Source organism: Schistocerca nitens, chromosome 8, assembly GCF_023898315.1.
Source record: "Schistocerca nitens isolate TAMUIC-IGC-003100 chromosome 8, iqSchNite1.1, whole genome shotgun sequence".
Classification (NCBI taxonomy): domain Eukaryota; kingdom Metazoa; phylum Arthropoda; class Insecta; order Orthoptera; family Acrididae; genus Schistocerca; species Schistocerca nitens.
The window spans coordinates 514,452,895-514,473,667 of NC_064621.1; positions in this window are offsets into that span (position 1 = coordinate 514,452,895).

A 20,773-nucleotide genomic window follows, 5' to 3' on the forward strand; every position below is an offset into this window, starting at 1 on the left:
CTTTGTGAGTGCACAAGTGGTGGTTCATGGACTTGCTATATTGTCCGCAAGACTCTTCGATGATGATTGTGCACCTGCACAGTCGCAACAGATGGCTGCTGGCCATCTCTACAAGGACTGCAGTGGGTCTGCATCTTTGATGGCCCACCAATACCATTATTTCTACAAGGACTACAGTGGATCTGCACGTTTGATGGCCCACCAATACCATTATCTCTACAAGGAGTATAGTGGGTCTGCATCTTTGATGGCCCACCAATACCATAATCTCTACCAGGACTACAGTGGGTCTGCTCTGTGATGACCTACCTAACAATATTCTTCAAAACTTCGATTGACTCTGCTGTGGGTTTGCTCTGTTGTGGCCCATTACCTGTCTGCATGTCGAGAGTCAGCACTGTCTTTCCGTTGGAAGGACAACACTATTTCTTCAAGACTGCATGGTAATCCACTACTTCCATGAGCATTTTCTTTTACAGCTCACACTTTGAGAAAAACACTGCAATTTTACTGTGATGAATGATCAGGACTGTCTTTATGATGGACTGTGAGAAAATTTTAGCTTTTGACCAACATTGTATCAATAAGTGTGTGCATTTGATATCTTTGTTATTGTAATTATGAAAAATTTTATCAAATCATTATTGGCCACTGCCCAAAACAATTTGTAAAATTTTTTTTGTGGGGTGCATGGGGGCTATGTAAGTAGGCTGTTTATGTTTTCTTATTGGCAACGTTACGTAGCGCTCTGTATGAAAATCACTGGCTGTGCTGTGTGCAGTCTGTGGCTAGTTTGCATTGTTGTCTGCCATTGTAGTGCTGGGCAGCGGCAGCTGGATGTGAACAGCGCGTAGCGTTGCGCAGTTGGAGGTGAGCCGCCAGCAGTGGTGGATGTGGGGAGAGAGATGGCGGAGTTCTGAAATTTGTAAGACAGGATGTCATGAACTCTATATACATTATGAGTTTTGAACACTATTGAGGTAAATACATTGTTTGTTCTCTATCAAAATCTTTAATTTGCTAACTATGCCTATCAGTTGTTAGTGCCTTCAGTAGTTTGAATCTTTTATTTAGCTGGCAGTAGTGGCGCTCGTTGTATTGCAGTAGTTCGAGTAACGAAGATTTTTGTGAGGTAAGTGATTTGTGAAAGGTATAGGTTAATGTTAGTCAGGGCCATTATTTTGTAGGGATTTTAGAAAGTCAGATTGCGTTGCGCCTAAAATATTGTGTGTCGGTTTAAGCACAGTCATGTATAATTTTTCTAAGGGGACGTTTCAAACTGACATCCAGCACTTGTGCAACGCAAAGTATGCACGTTTGCGTGCTTGTATTTAACATTCTGGGGCTTAAACCAGTTATTAAAGTACCAGCATTTGACATTTGCAAAAGCTTTTCTCTTGCTTACACTGTGCTGGCCGGGGTGGCCGAGCGGTTCCAGGCGCTACAGTCTGGAACCGCGCGATCGCTACGGTCGCTGGTTCGAATCCTACCTCGGGCATGGATGTGTGTGTTGTCCTTAGGTTAGTTAGGTTTAAGTATTTCTAAGTTCTAGGGGAATGATGACCTCAGAAGTTAAGTCCCATAGTGCTCAGAGCCAATTGAATCTTTTTTTTTTTTTTTTTGTTTACACTGTCCTGTGATCTTGAAACGTTTATCGCTTAAATATGTTACCTAGGCAAATGTATTAGCAAAATTTCATTACTCTACATTAATTATTTTTGGTGTTGCGATTTTACTTCTGTCAGTGTATTTCCAACTACTTTCTAGAACACTCCCGGTCCTGTGCTCTGGCGTAGTCTCCCAGAGTGACGCTCGTCGCCACCCAGTTGTGACAAGAAACAGTCCCGCACCAAAAGCTTTGCCCAATGGGGTAGAAGCTAAAACTGCCATTGCACACCACTCAGCCTTTAACCAGTTTTCCGTACATAATTTCGAACTATTACGTCACTAGTCAAAACCATCATCTAGTATCGCAATTTCAGCTTGGGTGAGATGCTGCGGATTACAATTTGAGAGTACGTTCTTACCTTTTGAATTTCTTAATTCTGCACTGTGTTGTTCGGCACCGTCATCGATATGTCATTTACGGCACTCCTCTTTTAGGACTGAATCGGCCACGGCGACGTCGGTGGTATCGCGTGGTGTGACATTCATTTGTCCGATGCACTCCAGTTGATATATAACCTGGTGGGCTTCGCCTGATTATTCTACCAGAGAGCTCCAAAAACTATTGTACTCTGTGGATGGGTTCGTAGAAACCTGAAAACACCGCTTGAAGGTTCCACTCTCTCCATGGATCCCCTCCGACAAGGTGAGTTTCAGATGGGCTGGGAACACCAATTGAACGGCGTTGGATCGGTAACACTTGTGTATGAGTAATACAATGATGCTTTTTGAGGCAAGTCCACACACTTTCTGCGACTCGAAGCGAGCTAGCTACTGCACTGTGAGCAGGAACGATGTACTCTCGAACACATCTCGGATTAACCCACTTAATGCGAGGCGACTACAGCAGTGATGTTTCACAGCGCCTTCTTCAGAGCGTGTGTTGCTAGGCAACTGCAAATACTAGTTCCGCTGCCCTCTGTGGCGCCAAACAATGGCTTTTTGTTTTATTTTATTGAATGTTATTGGCGTTACGACTCTCCCACATAACAGCGCACGTTAACACGGAGCTTCTGGGAGCCAGGAAGCCCACCGAATAACATGCTTGGCGGATTAACGGCGAGGGCCAGCCTGCATACGGTTTTCACGCCATTTGCTGCACATTCGAATAGGTAAATACCGGACTGATACTCACGTCCCGTATCAGTTACACTGTTCGCAAACATTTTGATCACGATCTCACACATTAACGTGGAACAACACCAGACGCGGATAGTGGGAGTACACAAATTCCTTCCTGGACGGGGCGGCAACAGGAAGGACATCCTTTACTGCTAACAGCGCCAAATCCAGAATAACATGCCGACCCCGTGAACATACAGAACGAGGCCAATGAACACACCACCCAGTCAGCATCACATTTCATCAGTATTACAGGGAAGTTATAATCAAACTTTCGCTCCTTGAGAGCAGACAGGAACTATTCACTGTATGGCTACCCAACGTTACAGGAATGATGTTCAGACTCTACGCTGCAGGATTTGCGTTGTTAGTAGTGTTAGTGTCATGAGCTGCCATTAGGCGCCGGTAACGGTACGCTGACATAGAGCTGAAACACAAGCACCGGCCGCGCGAGGTAGCCGCGCGGTCTCATGCGCCTTGCCACGGTTGGCGCGGCTCCCCCCGCCGGAGGTTCGAGTCCTCCCTCGGGCATGGGAGTGTGTGTTGTCCACAGCGTAAGTTACATTAAGTAGTGTGTAGGCTTATGGACCGATGGCCCCAGCAGTTTCTTCCTATAGAAGCCTACCACAAATCTCCAATTTCCATAAGCATTACAGTTGTGGACAGACAAAGTGCATCTCGACAAGGCGAGCAGGCTTTACTCGTAAAGCTGTTTTATGAAAACAACAATAACAGTGCTGCTGTTCTTAGCGAGTATCGACACATTAAAGGAGTACGGAGGGGTCCTCCCTCCACTAAGGGGGGTTGAAGAACATGATTCGGAAGTTGGAATTAACCTGCGATTTGGGAATTGCTCCTGGGAGAGGTCGACGGCCAATTGCGACACAAATTGTTGAAGCAGTTACTATTTCCATGGTTGAGAATGCTGGACGCTATGTGTAATCTTCAAGCAGTGCACGAGTATGTCAAGCCAGCTAAACATTCCATGGCCCACGGTTCGGAAGGTACTGCGAAGAATTGTGTATCTTTAGTGCGGTTCCAGGCTGTCGTAGGTGCAGATGTTCGTCTATTGAGTGGTGGAGCCTGGAATGAAAACATGGTAGGCAAACATGGTAGGCTACCCTCTCGTATGGAAATTAAAATGTGTTTCTTTCAACGGTATATTTGTTATTTCTCTTCCGCATCTTCTGACAAATGGTTCCATGAAGATCCTTCATCCAATGACCACTCGTTTCTCTTGGCGGCCTTCTCAAGTAGCGAAAGTTTAATTACAACCACACTGTACATTTTATGGCTAGATCAAATATACGATAGTGCATAAAGAGCAAACGATAGCTGGTAATTATATGGAGTGTATCATGAGTAATAGCGAAAATTACCACGGGTGAAAGTAAATCATATCAGAATAAAAAAATTGTTCATTAAATATGAATCCGAAAACGAAGTATTTGCGATAAAATTGGGAAATTGAGGTTGCAAGCCGCCCAGACGTCATTATGAAGTACTGTCCTAGACAGGGTAAATGTGTTTGAGGTGGATACTTCTTGGTTAAGCCCCCATCTAATTAGGATCAAATTTCAACTATTGCCTACATTAAGAAGAAATACGATGCTGCTTCAGCATGTTACATATTACAGTTTCCTGTATATTTATACCTGTTAAATGAGGTGTGCCACACGTAATCCTCCCATTTGAATGCAATATCCCACCGGTCTTTTCAGCAAGTTTACGAGTTTATTAAAATACCCTCTGAACATTTAGTAAAGCTTGAAAAGACTGTTCAGATCGCTGCTCCAATTCTTCAGTCGTGTCAACGGGAACTTCGCACTTCGCTTTCGGGATGACTCTAGACGGAAAACTCTAGAGGACTGAGGTCAGGCGATCTTGCAGGTCGAAGTACAGGCCCTGTTCGAACCAGCCATCTCGTATCATACTGGTGCCCTATGTGTCAACAAAATGTGCCGGTGCCCCATCACTCATTTCACATTCCCCAACAATGAAACATGGTTGAAATTTGTGACCAATTAGATGGGGCACTTAATCAGAATGTTTACATTCTAAATACATTTGCAGTAACTGGGACAATATTTTAATTTGCAGACACATGTTTACTGTAAAATTTTTCTTCTGTTATCGTACACTGCTTGACAGTTGCTAAGGAATAACTGACACTTGCTAAGGAACAACTGCCAATTGCTACCGAACAACCGACAGTTACTACGGAACACCAGACCAATGACAATAAAAGGAAATGTCGAGGATGGGATGTGTTAACTGCAGCCAAGCCTGTGCACGAGCTTATTTGACAGTTCATGTAGCAGGGTGTTTGACGAAGATTGCTGTGGAGCCGATGAGTGCGACATTCCGTGTGGTACGGAAACATGTCTGCAAGACGTCATTTGATTGCTTACGATCGTGCACAAGCAGTTGGACGGCTCGACGCCGGTCAAAGTGGGACTACTGTAGCCACAGAAATGGTTGTGTCAAAAAATGTCAGCTCACAATGAGAAGAGCCTACTGAAGGTGAAAATGCTATGCGAAAGCTTGCCAGTGGTCGCAGATCGACCACCACACCACAGGATCAATACGTAGCCCTAGTGGCAAAAAGGAACAGACATCTCATTCATAGACAGATCACTGCGGATCTTGCTACCGCTACCGATACACGTATCTCTGCCGGAACCATATCCAGAGATTAAATCAGGCTGGTTTGACTGCTCGGAAGCCTGTAAAATGCATCCCACTTGAACCACGCCATCATCGAGAAAGAGTTCGTTGGTACAGGTAGCGAGTTGCTGTGTTGGTTGGGGTCAGCGTCGGTGGTCCAGACTGGTGTTCTCTGACGAATTCTGCTTTACTGTGGGAAGTGGTTCTGACCACCATTTAGTGCGGAAAGAGAGGAGAACATGTTACACACCACAGATATGGCCTAGGTGTCATGGTGTGGACAGGCATTATGCACAGTGGCCAAACACCGCTGCGGATCTTTGCTCGAGGTACCATTACAGCACGGGAGATTATTCCGGAACATGCCCATCTGTTTAGGCATGCAGTAGGTCCCGCCTTCTGTTTGTGGACGACAGTGTCTACTCACGCAGAACTGCTGAGGTGTCGGACACTCTGGAAAGTGAAGATATTCAACGTATGGAATGGAATGGACCTAAACCGCACAGAGCATGCCTGGGATGCTCTTGGCAGACGTTTTTCTCAACGAACACCCCCTCCCTGAATCGCGCAAGAATTGAAAACCGCCTTTAGAGAGGTGTGACACAATATCCCCCAAGTACTCAATAATAGTTTGGTAGACAGCATGAATAACAGGTGCAAAATGTGCATTAGAGCCTGAGGAGAGCATATTTCTTAGTAAGAGTCTGATATCAACCTTTATGTTGGGTATCTGACCTGCACCAAACATGAACGTTATTTATGCCCGTTGTACTATCCTGTGTGGTGAAGTGTCTACAATTTTTCGTTATAATAATATACCACTCCACTTCTTTTACGTATGTACTTTGTTCCATAACGTCCATCTCTGCATTTGACTGTTCTTGTCCAACAATGTCTTTGTTCCTTAGCAGTTGTCAAGGCGTCAGGTTACCCGCCCGGATGACAGTTCCTTCTCAGCGTAGGTCATGCAGCGTGCTGCAGCAGTTGTGAACTAGTTAAATGTTATTCGTGCTGCCTTGCTTAGCGTCTATTACATACTTCGTTCCTCGAAAGATTTTAGTCTTTAGGCTATCCTAGATGCGTGAAACAATATGAACAACAATGGTAACCTATTCCTGGAAAAGTACTGTGAAACTGGAAATCGCCGAGGACAACTAGCTGCCAACAGCTCGTGGATTCAGGAAACGCATCCGGCCACCCTCTACCACTAAAAATTCCAAATCCGAAATAACATGCTGACTCCGTGCAAACATGGGATAAGATCAGGAGCAAAAAGAAGACACACTTCGGATTATCACTCTTAATTATGATACCCTACTTGTGTAGGCTGCAAACGTTTAGAGAGTCCAGGATTGTTTTGCACGTTCTTCCGTCTTTCTGACACGACAATAGTGATGATAGTGGGAAATTAGTGTTTCTGTCTGAACAGTCTCTTGAAAATTGTTACTTTATGACCACTACACATTAATATGCAAAAAAATATGTGATATACTGTAATCTATCCTCTGATGTTGATTAGCACCAACAAGTTGGGATGTCCATAGTACTTGTCAATAGAGGTGAACTGTGTAATCTCCGTGATGGAAAAGTATCCTTGACATAGAATCTGAGGCAGTACTGGTGGTAAGACGTATCTTGAAGCTAAGACTGGAGGAAGAGAAACCCATGTTTTTAGCGTTTGTTGATTTAGGGACTGTGACTGTCAGTACTGAGTGGAAAACGCTCTTTGGAGTTGGGAAGCTGTTAGGGGTAAAGTTCAGGGACTGAGAAGCTGCCTATAACTGATATACAAGAAACATACTCTAGTTACAAGAGTAAAAGGATTTGAAATGAACAGAAGCTGGAAGGCAGAAGGAAGTAAGACAAGGCTGTAGGCTATCACTCCATGACCGAGCGAGGTGGCACAGTGGTTAGCACACTGGAGTCGCATTCGGCAGGACGACGGTTCAATCCCGCGTCCGGCCATCCTGATTTAGGTTTTCCGTGATTTCCTTAAATCGCTCCAGGCAAATTACGGGATGGTTCCTTTGAAAGGGCAAGGCTGACTTCCTTCCCCGTCCTTCCCTAATACGATGAGGCCGATGACCTCCACCAAACAACTCAACTCAACTATCACCCCATGTTATTCAGTCTATATATGAAGCCAGCAGTAAAAGAAACTAGGGAAAGATCTGGAAAAAAAAACTTTAACATTTTCTGATGACATTGTAATTCTGGCAGAGGTGGCAAAGGACCCAGAAAAACAGTTGAACGGAATGGACATTGTCTTGAAGAAGCTTGCAAGAAGAATATCAACAAAAGTAACACAATTGCAAGGGTGTATAGTCATTTCCAGTCAGATTATGCTGAGGAAATTAGTTTAGGACATGAGACGAGTTTTCCTGTTTGCGCAGCAAAATAAATAATGGGGGTAGGAATAAGGAGTATATGAAATACAGACTGGCAACAGCCAAAAACATGTTTTCTTACAAAGGAGAAAAATGTTAACATCGAATATGAATTTAACGTTTATGAAGTATTTTCTGACAGTATTTGTCTCAAGTTTAGACTTACATGAAAGGAAAACGTGCAGACAAGAATAGGACAAAAACGTTTTAACCCTCCTAGTACCACTGGGGTAAATATGCGCCCATAAGTGTACAAGAAATATATAGCTACCTTGTTTTCAAAACTGCTTTTTTGAAAATACACGACTTTCTCCCTCTGAGTCTCTGGATCCAACGATGTTTCGTTCATTTTTATATTTCCAGTACATTAAAATTTATTACTCCAATTTAAATTGTTTGTTTGTTTCCTGACTATAACATTTATGAAAATAGAACGATGAATGTTACGTTGAATATACACTCCTGGAAATTGAAATAAGAACACCGTGAATTCATTGTCCCAGGAAGGGGAAACTTTATTGACACATTCCTGGGGTCAGATACATCACATGATCACACTGACAGAACCACAGGCACATAGACACAGGCAACAGAGCATGCACAATGTCGGCACTAGTACAGTGTATATCCACCTTTCGCAGCAATGCAGGCTGCTATTCTCCCATGGAGACGATCGTAGAGATGCTGGATGTAGTCCTGTGGAACGGCTTGCCATGCCATTTCCACCTGGCGCCTCAGTTGGACCAGCGTTCGTGCTGGACGTGCAGACCGCGTGAGACGACGCTTCATCCAGTCCCAAACATGCTCCATGGGGGACAGATCCGGAGATCTTGCTGGCCAGGGTAGTTGACTTACACCTTCTAGAGCACGTTGGGTGGCACGGGATACATGCGGACGTGCATTGTCCTGTTGGAACAGCAAGTTCCCTTGCCGGTCTAGGAATGGTAGAACGATGGGTTCGATGACGGTTTGGATGTACCGTGCACTATTCAGTGTCCCCTCGACGATCACCAGTGGTGTACGGCCAGTGTAGGAGATCGCTCCCCACACCATGATGCCGGATGTTGGCCCTGTGTGCCTCGGTCGTATGCAGTCCTGATTGTGGCGCTCACCTGCACGGCGCCAAACACGCATACGACCATCATTGGCACCAAGGCAGAAGCGACTCTCATCGCTGAAGACGACACGTCTCCATTCGTCCCTCCATTCACGCCTGTCGCGACACCACTGGAGGCGGGCTGCACGATGTTGGGGCGTGAGCGGAAGACGGCCTAACGGTGTGCGGGACCGTAGCCCAGCTTCATGGAGACGGTTGCGAATGGTCCTCGCCGATACCCCAGGAGCAACAGTGTCCCTAATTTGCTGGGAAGTGGCGGTGCGGTCCCCTACGGCACTGCGTAGGATCCTACGGTCTTGGCGTGCGTCCGTGCGTCGCTGCGGTCCGGTCCCAGGTCGACGGGCACGTGCACCTTCCGCCGACCACTGGCGACAACATCGATGTACTGTGGAGAACTCACGCCCCACGTGTTGAGCAATTCGGCGGTACGTCCACCCGGCCTCCCGCATGCCCACTATACGCCCTCGCTCAAAGTCCGTCAACTGTACATACGGTTCACGTCCACGCTGTCGCGGCATGCTACCAGTGTTAAAGACTGCGATGGAGCTCCGTATGCCACGGCAAACTGGCTGACACTGACGGCGGCGGTGCACAAATGCTGCGCAGCTAGCGCCATTCGACGGCCAACACCGCGGTTCCTGGTGTGTCCGCTGTGCCGTGCGTGTGATCATTGCTTGTACAGCCCTCTCGCAGTGTCCGGAGCAAGTATGGTGGGTCTGACACACCGGTGTCAATGTGTTCTTTTTTCCATTTCCAGGAGTGTATGTTGTTCCAAACACCTGCAACAATGAAAATATTATTTCCTGATGATTTTTGTATCCATTGTTAGGATTTCCTGTCTAAGCTGCTGTTGTACCGTTCCTAGTACCAATGAGTCAATATGACCACATAAGCACAATGGAAAAATATATCTTTCTCATTTTCAGAGATATACCTTTGTTCCTGTGAGTCAATTGTATCCAATGATGTTATGTTCAGTTTTATATTTGAAACACATAAAAATTAATTTAGTGTTTGTAGCCCTGAAGACCCCTGGGGTCAATATGACCTCGATCTACATTTATTTTCGTTTCTTGAATGTAATTTTTATAAGTATAGAATGATGATTGTTACGTTGAACAACTGTAATGTATGTTTTTATGTCAATTTATTAAAAGACTGTCATTATGTACCGTGTAAATTACTTGGTGTCTATATGACCCCAGTGAAACGAAAAAATCCAAGTAGTAAGAGGTTTAAAATGTGGTGTTACAGAGGAATGCTGAAGGCTTGACCGGTAGATAGGAGAACCACTGAAGAGGTACTGAATCGAGTTCGTAGAAAACATATTTACAGCATATCATTGAAATATATGTTACATTTTCAGGAGACACCTCGTAAGATGAACATTGTTGGCCTTCCATGTTGCTGAAGAGTTGAGAGCCAATACACACTTAACGAGTTATAAAGCATCAGTATAAGCTGCTTGACCGTAGAGATTTCCATTTGCGTTTTCAGAAAATTTATAAAATATATATTTCATTGGTTTAATCATGAAAATATAATGTAAGAGAAATGCAGACCCCAGGTGATATGTGAGAAAATCCGACGACTGTCCAATAAATGTGCATACTCATGTCATTATTTTATTCTAAGCTTTTAGGCTGTTTCCTAACTTTTTTTATTTGTTTATGTCATCACACAATTCGATCATTTGGGAATCATTTCTAGGTAATTAATTTATACTTTCTACTACTGTCTTGGAAAATGTTTGAGTAACTTAATTGGACGACTTCCACGACAGGAATTCTTTACCTCTTGGCAGCTGCTTTGAGTCAATATCCCTCTCTGTTAGTGTTGCCTTCAACAAACATCTATTTTTACATGTCTGTTCATTAAAACCTCTATGTAGATTTTCCATTCGTTCATGGTAATGTGAGATAAACTGCTGTCTTTTACATTTTGTGTAGAGTATAAACTTGCAGATTGTGTTATTTTTCCCGGCCACTGTGTGTGTTTTTCTGTCAAATCGCATTGTAGTTATGTGGATGTGAAGGTGTGCGGTAAATACAGGTTCTAGTTGTCATAAAAAAGACAGTCACCTCTTTGGCCCCGTTTACGTTTACGAGCAGTGCTTACGAAACAGGCTGTGTGCTAGGCACGAACAGAAACTACCTGACTTTTATTATTTCGAGGAATATCTTTACTCTTTCACGTGAGCTATATTTCAAGACACTAAAGTTTCATCAACGAATGGTTGGTGTTTACAGAAACAATTTGCGAACGACGAGAAGACAATCACTAAAGTTTTAGCATTGATGGAAACAAAAGGTTTTAGATGTGTTCTTCCGCAATAAACACAGTAAATAGTTTCTTTAATATAAAGTAAGAATTGAGACTGAAGCTTTCGCTCTGCACAATAGTCTACTCCTTTTTGCAACCTACAGGCGCATTAAAACTGTTTCCTGAACCATTACTCGAACACAGGAACTTACCATGTGCGGCCAATCCTCTTACCCTCTGAGCTGCCCAGGATCGACCCAAGGCTCAGCGCCACAGCTTTATTTCTGCCAGTAACTCTCGCCCACTTTTCAGTAAGGTTGTTCATTAGTTGTTTTTTTTTTCATTAAATTACAGATTCCGTTTGAAATTAGTTGCTTCCACCAACGCCAAAAATCCTGGTAACGATGTACCTGGCATTCAGAAAATAATTTCTGTAAATGCTCACCATCTGGTGACTAACACGGATTGATTCGAAGGTTAGCTCACGGGAAAATATTAAAACCATTATTCAGGACAAAAACTTACAGCTAGTTACTGTTCCTGCTTCTGTCGTCTTTTATTTACAGCCCACTCTCAATGTTCAAGGACAAACAAAATGGCCAAAACACTTTTAGTAGGGATATATTTTCCTGTATTCTTTCTTAAGCTGTTATTTTTTATTGAAAGACAAGACCATGACATAAAAGCGCTTCCGGGATGCTCTGTCCAAACCGTACATTAGAATTTTCTTTATTTTATGTGTAGCAAAAGCCTTCTTTGACAGATTCCAAGTCAAAACACAGTTAATATCCCATTTCACAATTAATTTTCACTCCCATAACAATTTTTCGTGGCTGCCGGAGGATTTATTGTGATTTCTTTAGAATAAACAGTTCACATCAAATAAGCTCGAATGGATCATTAGTTTTTAGGTCTTTGGAACTGGTTGTTGGTTTTGGCATTCACTAAATTTTGGCAGCTTCTATAGCCCATAAGCACATGATGTGCATCGTGTCCACATATTCTAACTATGGATATCCAGTCTGGAGGCTAACCAGTGGACATACAGGGAGATAATTATTGAACTATATGCAGTAAAATCGTTATAAATTCTGGACGGTTTGTGTTAGGACGTTCAAACTGCACGGTTGGCCACAGGGCACGATGGGAATTATTATGCGGGTGCACATGCGTTTGTTGTCGGCCATTTGCACTTGAAAATGTCACGGTACAGTGTGTCTGAGCTTATAGCACTTGTTGAGGCCTACTATGCGAGCAATAACAGCCCAACTGCGGCTCAATGGAAGTTTGCGACCGAGCTCAAGCTGACGACAATCGGTCAAGAATTTGATTCGCAAGTTTGAGAGAACGGGTAATGCTCGTGACGACAGTGTTGGCAATGTCGATCGTCCGAGAAGAGTGAAAAAGCCTGAAAACATCGATAAGACACGCGCTGTGTTTCAGACCAGTACCAGGAAATCGATCAGACGAGCTGCACAACAGGTGGGAATCAGCCGGGAGACACTACGGCAAATTGTTGTTGAAGACCTGCATCGCTTTCCATACAAAATTCAAAGCCATCCGCCATCAGGTCCCAGGGCCATGATGGGACAGCGGTTGTGTTTCGCCAACTCTATTGTCCACAGAATTGACGAACAGGGCTTTGATGTGAATATGATATGGTCTATCGACGAAGCCCATTTTCATTTAGATGGGTTCGTCAATAAGCAAAATTGGCGCATTTGAGTGACTAAGAATCCACATTTCGCGATCGAGAAGTCTCTTCACCCTGAACGGTTGATTGTGCAGTGTGCAATGTCTAGTCACGGAATAATCGGTGCGATATTCCTCGATGGCACGTTGACTACCGAACGGAAAGTAAAGGTTTTGGAAGTTGATTTTATCCCCTCTATGCAAAGGACCCTTATTTCGTCAAGATGTGGTTCATACAAGATGGACCTGGACCCCATCCAAGCAGGATAGTGTTTGATGTCGTGGAGGAGCAGTTTGGGGACCGCATTCTGGCTCTGGGTACCCAGTATCCACTGGCAAGGGCATCGACTGGTCGCCATATTCTGCGAATCTGAACCCATGCTACTCCTTTTTGGGAGCTACGTTTAACACAAGGTGTACAGCTGTAAGTAGGCTGTTTAGGTTTTTTTATTGGTAACGCCACCTCTGTATAAAAATCACTGGCTGTGCCGTGTGCAGTCTGTGGCTGCTTTGCATTGTTGTAATACTCGCCATTGTAGTGTTAGGCAGCTGGCTGTGAACAGCGCGTAGCGTTGGGCAGTTGGAGGTGAGCCGCCAGCAGTGGTGGATGTGGGGAGAGAGATGGCGGAGTTTTGTAATTTGTCATGAACTGCTATATATATGATGATATCAAGGTAAATACATTGTTTGTTCTCTATTAATATCTTTCATTTGCTAACTATCCCTATCAGTAGTTAGTGCCTTCCATAGTTTGAATCTTTTATTTAGCTGGCAGTAGTGGCGCTCGCTGTATTGCAGTAGCTTGAGCAGCGAAGATTTTTGTGAGGTAAGTGATTTGTGAAAGGTATAGTTTAATGTTAGTCAGGGCCATTCTTTTGTAGGGAATTTTGAAAGTCAGATTGCATTGCGCTATAAATATTGTGTGTCAGTTTAAGCACAGTCGTGTATAATTGTTCAAAAGGGGACGTTTCATATATTGTTTAAAAGGGGATGTTTCATATGGTGACCCTGCCAGGTTACCTCACTGGAATATTCTGATTTTTTTCTTATAGTTTGTGTAATTAGTGTAGATTTTGTTTATTGCTAGCGCGTAATTGTGGAGAGAAAATCCATTGTAGTTGTAGTTTTTCATTGTTGTACAGTAAAACAGTTGTGGCATGCATGTAGATTTGCACCAAGTATTTTGCAGCTGCAATAACTAGATATTATTTTCAGTGTTATGTTAATGTGTTTTCTTATTTTTGCTCTTCAAATTGTGTTTTTCTGTGTTGTCATGTGAAATACTGTGACAATAATGGCGTGTGAAAAACGTAATACTAGGCTCCAAAGTAAACTGCGAAATGACAGTGAAAACGAAAGCAGTGTGTTAGCGCCACCGAGTAATGAATTAACTAATGTTAAAAGTAGTAATTTGGTAATTGCGCATAGGGAAATGGAGTGGGTTGCAAACAATGGTGTGGACAGTGAAACAATTAGTGAAGAGGGAAGCATTATCGATTGATCGGTCGGCAACAGCTCGCCTCAGGAATCGGGAATGACAGGACACAATTTCGCAAATACTATAGATTCAGGTTCTGGGTCCTCACCGTTTTCTCAAATAAGACAAGACACATTTTCTGCTTGTCAAAATGTAAATGTTGCCGGTGCAAATTCAGTGCCGAAAAGCATAGAGAAACAGATTCTGGACACTAATACATTATTATTGCAATTAATGCAACAAACGGAACAAAATCAGAGACAAACACAGCAACAGCTTCAAAAGTTAGACACCACACTTGAACAAACACGTGAAGATTTAACTAATGAGTTACATCACATTGAATCGAAATGTCAAAAAGTCTGTAGCGACGTAAAAACACATTAAGAAATTCGAACAAAATCAGAATCAAATTAATACACAATACAAAAGAGAAATCCGGGAAGTACAAGATCAGTTGGCGCAAGTAATACAAAAATTTCATACTTCAGAGGACACTCGCGCTCCATCACGGGAAGAGGGACTTAGAAATACGGAACAACCACAAAATAATAACACGGGACACTTCGGAAATTATGAAAGAAATTGGCAAGGTACACCGAATTATGAGATGGAACCGCCGAAACGACGTAACAATGACCGACATGCGACTCGCCGACACGATGATTTTGACTATAAGCTGTTCATTACTACACGTAAATTCAAAACGTTTAAGAATTCTGCCAACGACATTCATCCACAAGCGTGGCTTCATCAATTCTCTCATTGTTTTCCTCCCAACTGGTCGTTAGAACACAGATTAGAATTTATGTGTGGCTATTTAGAGAATGAACCAGCTGTAAGAATGCGTTCGGTCATACACGATTGTCATAGTGAAGGAGAATTTTACCATGCCTTCCTCTCAGCATATTGGTCTCAAGCTACACAAGACCGAGTAAAACATAGCATCATAATGAGGAAACATTTCGAACAATCTGAATTTTCCAGTCTTGTGAAATATTTTGAAGACATGTTGCACAAGAATCAGTACCTGTCAAACCCATACAGCCCCTCAGAACTCATCCGCATTTGCTTAATCAAACTGCCTGAACATTTACGACATATTATTTTGGCAGGACGTTGCAAAGACGACATTGAAGCATTTCAAGGACTCTTACAAGAACTGGAAATTGACACTGACAATCGCGGAACGCATGAACACAACAATTACAGGTCACATCCGCCACATTTCCGTGATGACAGAAATAATAAATGGACACGACAAGGCTATTTTCACAACACAATTCGTGACCAAAACAGACACCACCCTTATGACAACCGCTGGCAGAATAATAGTTACAGAGGAAGATCGCATTTCCGTAGTAATGAATATGACAGAGACAATAATAGAAACAGACAATATGGGAATCAAAACAATTATTATTACGAGAGACAGAGTAGCTTTAGACACAACGGTCCAGCGCGCAGTTACGATTCAGGGAGAAATTCTCCACCACTTAACCGACCAGAAAGAAACCACAGAAACTACCAACATGACGATAGACGATATGATCGTAACGACAGACCTGAATTGCATCAGAACTGGCGGGATTTAAACAGGGCAGGGCCCTCTCGTCACGGTGAATTTGTAGAAGTTAGGTCTCCTAATCCCAATAACGATGCGCGCCAACAAAGGAACAGACAATGACTCGCACCGCAGGTAGCCGCGTGCGCCGGCTGGCTCCGAGAAAAATAACATAGACGCTAACCTTGAGAAAAATTCCAGTATTCTTTACCGACGTATACCACTTGATAATTGCGTTAAAGTTAAAACTCTGCGTACTAGGAAGAGTAAAGGTTTACACCACATTTCACATGTAAAACCGTTTATTGAAAGATAATCTGCTTTTTTTTAATGCAACATTTTGGTTTACTTGCAAATACATTATGGATTCAAGGTGCTTTCTGAGAGATACCAGGTGACACAGTGGTTAGTTTATTTGACAGCTACATGACTATATCACGACACACACAATTCACCTTGTTGCTTTTGCGGTGTATCTGTTTTATATCTGCACAATTTTTCTGAATTCTTCTGGAAAGAAAAACATGTTTTAGTAGTAACTTTTGTGGTATAGCAACAATGAGACAGCCTTTTCCGTAGCACAACAATACGTTACAACACAGTACTTTCCTCATCACGGCAATAAGCCTAATAACTACGATATCTATACGCAAAGCATTTCACTTTTGTGTATCATGAGGTAAGTACATTGACTTCTGCAGAACTTAGCTTTCGGAGGACGATAACTACGACACTTCCACAGAATTATCTAACAGCAAGACGCACATTTAGCGCTACAGGACACGCATTTGAGTGATCAATTTTGTACTTAAACCATTTATTTTTCAAGATTTTTGAATTACAAAGAAAGTTTTCCGTGATACATTTCATTCCATTGCTGTAATTTGTAACACCTGAGGGTATAATTACATTAATCCTCAGGGGGGTACACGCTTACTTTGTGTACCATGTGTTTGGCACGCACAAGGAGCCCTAGCTAATATGGTATTTGCTTATACAACTTTACACATCGGTACCATATTTCTCTAACACACAAATTACACAGCTATCTGATCATGTAACTGAGAGATAAACATTTTTTTTACTACATTAGTGACAGATGTTTACGTAATTACACAGTTGAATAACTTCACACGTATGAAATTGCATTTTGTCTGTACTTTGTAAACTGTTCATATTTTTTCAGAACCATTGTGATACTACGTGAGCTTTTAATGATGTATTTGGTATGAGATCATGATTTTTAAGGTACGTTTGAGGTAGATGACACTATTGAAATGAGCAGAGAATATTTTTTAGGGTTTTGAAATTATTGCAGAAAGCTACGACGTTTTTGAGATTTGACTGAGGTATTATGATGTTATTTTTACGACGACGATATGTTTTATGCTGTTGAGGTACGTTTATGATCAATAAGCTGATGCTATATGAGGAATTTGATTATGTGTCGACGATATATATATGTGTAATAAGGTAAGGAGTAATGAGTAGCGGTTAGGGACTCTTGGCTGTGGAAAAAGGATGTTGGAAACCAAGAATCGTACTTTAAGAGTTATGAAATGTGTGTATATGCGTGAATGTATCACAATGCTGGCGAAAATTTTTTGGACGCTGTTATATTTATAGGATTTTGTTTCTACAGATTTGTAACCCAAATTCTTGACCTGTTAAATATATTTATATGAGACTGTCGCTGTAGCGAAAACTGCTGTCATAAATATTTCGTTAAGAAAGGTAAGTGACCGTGAAGTAATTCGTTGTGAGCGGCCAGGTGTGCCAGCCGCCTTGAGAAAAAGCCATTAGTGTGTGGCGCAGGTGGAGAAGAAGAAGAAAAAAAAAGGGGAGGCCATTATCCTCGCTATTGACGTTCCTTTGTTGAAAGCATCGCAAATGCGACACGCTCATTACTTGGAAACATATCGTACTTTCTGATATTTACTGAAATGCCTAATGAAATGACAAGAAATAGTTTGTCTACACACCTGATTATGACTACTGTCTTTCTAGATGAGATATTTTTTTACTACTTATGAAATGCCACATGGCTATTGAACGATGTTCTTATGCTTTGCTTTGTACATAGTTGCTTATTTCATTTGATATCTAGTTTCTAGCTGCACTGCAGCACTGGTTAAAATAAAATTTTATAGATGTACTAATATAAATATTTTATGCCTACAGATCCAGTAAATAATTATATGATCTATTCAAAAAAACGAAGGAGCATAAAAGATATTTCCCTTCACAGGAATTGCATACAGATTTTTCTTTTCAACTACTGGGTAATTTTTTTTGGTAGAATAACTTCTTGTGGTGCACCACTTTAATTACATAGACATTAAGATGTGAATATGCATTTCCCTTGTCTGCATTGTTGTCTTTAGTGTAATGTTTTTTCTGCTTGTGCTATGTCATGTTTAGGTATAAGTTGCTGCTGTTTGCCAGGCATAGTGTTATTGAATTTGACTTTGTATTATTCTGTTAAGCCAGTTTTACTAATGATTTATTTTTATTGTTTGCTGCACATTGCCTTAGATTAGTTGTAATATTACAATTGCTTTGCTAATTTCTTAATGCTGCTTGCTTCGCAAATCTGCGTTTTTTTTATTGCTGTTTATATTAATTGTTTTATGTGATGCTGCATTACCTCGTACCTTAGTTTAGCATCTGAGCTCAGTAGATTTAAGTTAGCTTAAGAGGGGGTAGACTATATAAGAAACTAACTATGATGGATTGGAAGAAATACATTGAAAATCTATAAGAAAATGGTTTGGCCAAAACAGTATTTTGAAAGAGGATATGAACAAAAAAGTAGGTTTTAGGGACAACAGGTTTAGGTAGGATTTTCTTGGAAATAAATGATGAAGTAAGATAATGGGAAATAAATAATGAGTTAAGAAATATGTGAAATAAATACAGAAAGCATGCTTGGATAGGATTTTTTTGGTGGAAGCAAAGGTTGAAATAAGATGAAAGATCTACAGAATGAAGTTTTGCGTTGGACTGCAGTACCAAATGATACACTGAAAACAAACCCTGTCCTTTCCTTTTGTGTTATCCCACTATGTGTTTGTGTACCCGTGTGTATTTGTGTTCTTCCTGTCTCTGTGTAGTTTCATAGAATTTTTTTCTCTTCTAATACTAAGCTACATTCACTATGATGAGGAATACTGTTATCCTCAAATATAATTTGCATTAATAATATGTTATTTACTTTGTAAAGATGTTAGACATTAGTAATTCTGTTCTGTTTTAATGCTCATGTGTAAAGTTGATGTTTCAAAAGCTATTCTGATCTTTTATGTATGTACTTATGTCATTATTTTTGTAACACTGGTGTATATGTTTATTTATATTCTTTTGTAAAGCCTGTACTACAAATGTTCTCTGTATTGTTATGTTTTTTAATGATGTATTTTGTACCTTTGTAATTGTATTCTTATGTTATAAAATTGTAATTGACAGCAGGTCATCAAATTAAGTAACTTGTAAGTTCCATTTCACTGCACACGTTTCTGTTGGTCATAGTATATGGACAATATGTGAGAAGCAGGGACTGATAGCGTTTGCACGTGTGTTAATAATTCAGCAAGGGACTGGATAACAGCATTGCTGGTTCTGAGGACAATTCCAAAAACTTTGTGAGTGCACAAGTGGTGGTTATGGACTTGCTAAATTATCCGCAAGACTCTTCAATGGTGATTGTGCACCTGCACAGTCACAACAGATGGCTGCTGGCCATCTCTACAAGGACTACAGTGGGTCTGCGTCTTTGCTGACTCACCAGTACCATTATTTCTACAAGGACTGCAGTGGGTCTGCACCTCTGGTGGCCCACCAACACCGTAATCTCTACCAGGACTACAGTGGGTCTGCTCTGTGATGACCTACCCACCAATACTCTTCAAAACTTCGACTGACTCCGCTGTGGGTTTGCTCTGTTGTAGCCCATTACCTGTCAGCATGTCAAGAGTCAGCACTGTCTTTCCGTTGGAACGACAACGATACTTCTTCAAGACTGCATGGAAATCCACTACTTCCGTGTGCACTTTCTTTTACTGCTCAGACTTTGAGAAAAGAAACGGCAGTTTTACGATGAACGATTAGGACTGTCTTTATGGACTGTGAGAAAATTTTAGCTTTTGACCAACATTGTATCAATAAGTGTGTGCATTTGATTTCTTTGTTATTGTAATTATGAAAAAATTTTTTAAATCTGTATTGGGCACTGCCCAAACCGATTTGTAAAATTTTTTTGTGGGGAGCATGGGGGCTATGTAAGTAGGCTGTTTAGGTTTTTTTATTGGTAACGCTACCTCTGTATAAAAATCACTGGCTGTGCCGTGTGCAGTCTGTGGCTGCTTTGCATTGTTGTAATACTCGCCATTGTAGTGTTAGGCAGCTGGCTGTGAACAGCGCGTAGCGTTGGGCAGTTGGAGGTGAGCCGCCAGCAGTGGTGGATGTGTGGAGAGAGATGGCGGAGTTTTGTAATTTGTCATGAACTGCTATATATATGATGATATCAAGGTAAATACATTGTTTGTTCTCTATTAATATCTTTCATTTGCTAACTATCCCTATCAGTAGTTAGTGCCTTCCATAGTTTGAATCTTTTATTTAGCTGGCAGTAGTGGCGCTCGCTGTATTGCAGTAGCTTGAGCAGCGAAGATTTTTGTGAGGTAAGTGATTTGTGAAAGGTATAGTTTAATGTTAGTCAGGGCCATTCTTTTGTAGGGAATTTTGAAAGTCAGATTGCGTTGCGCTATAAATATTGTGTGTCAGTTTAAGCACAGTCGTGTATAATTGTTCAAAAGGGGACG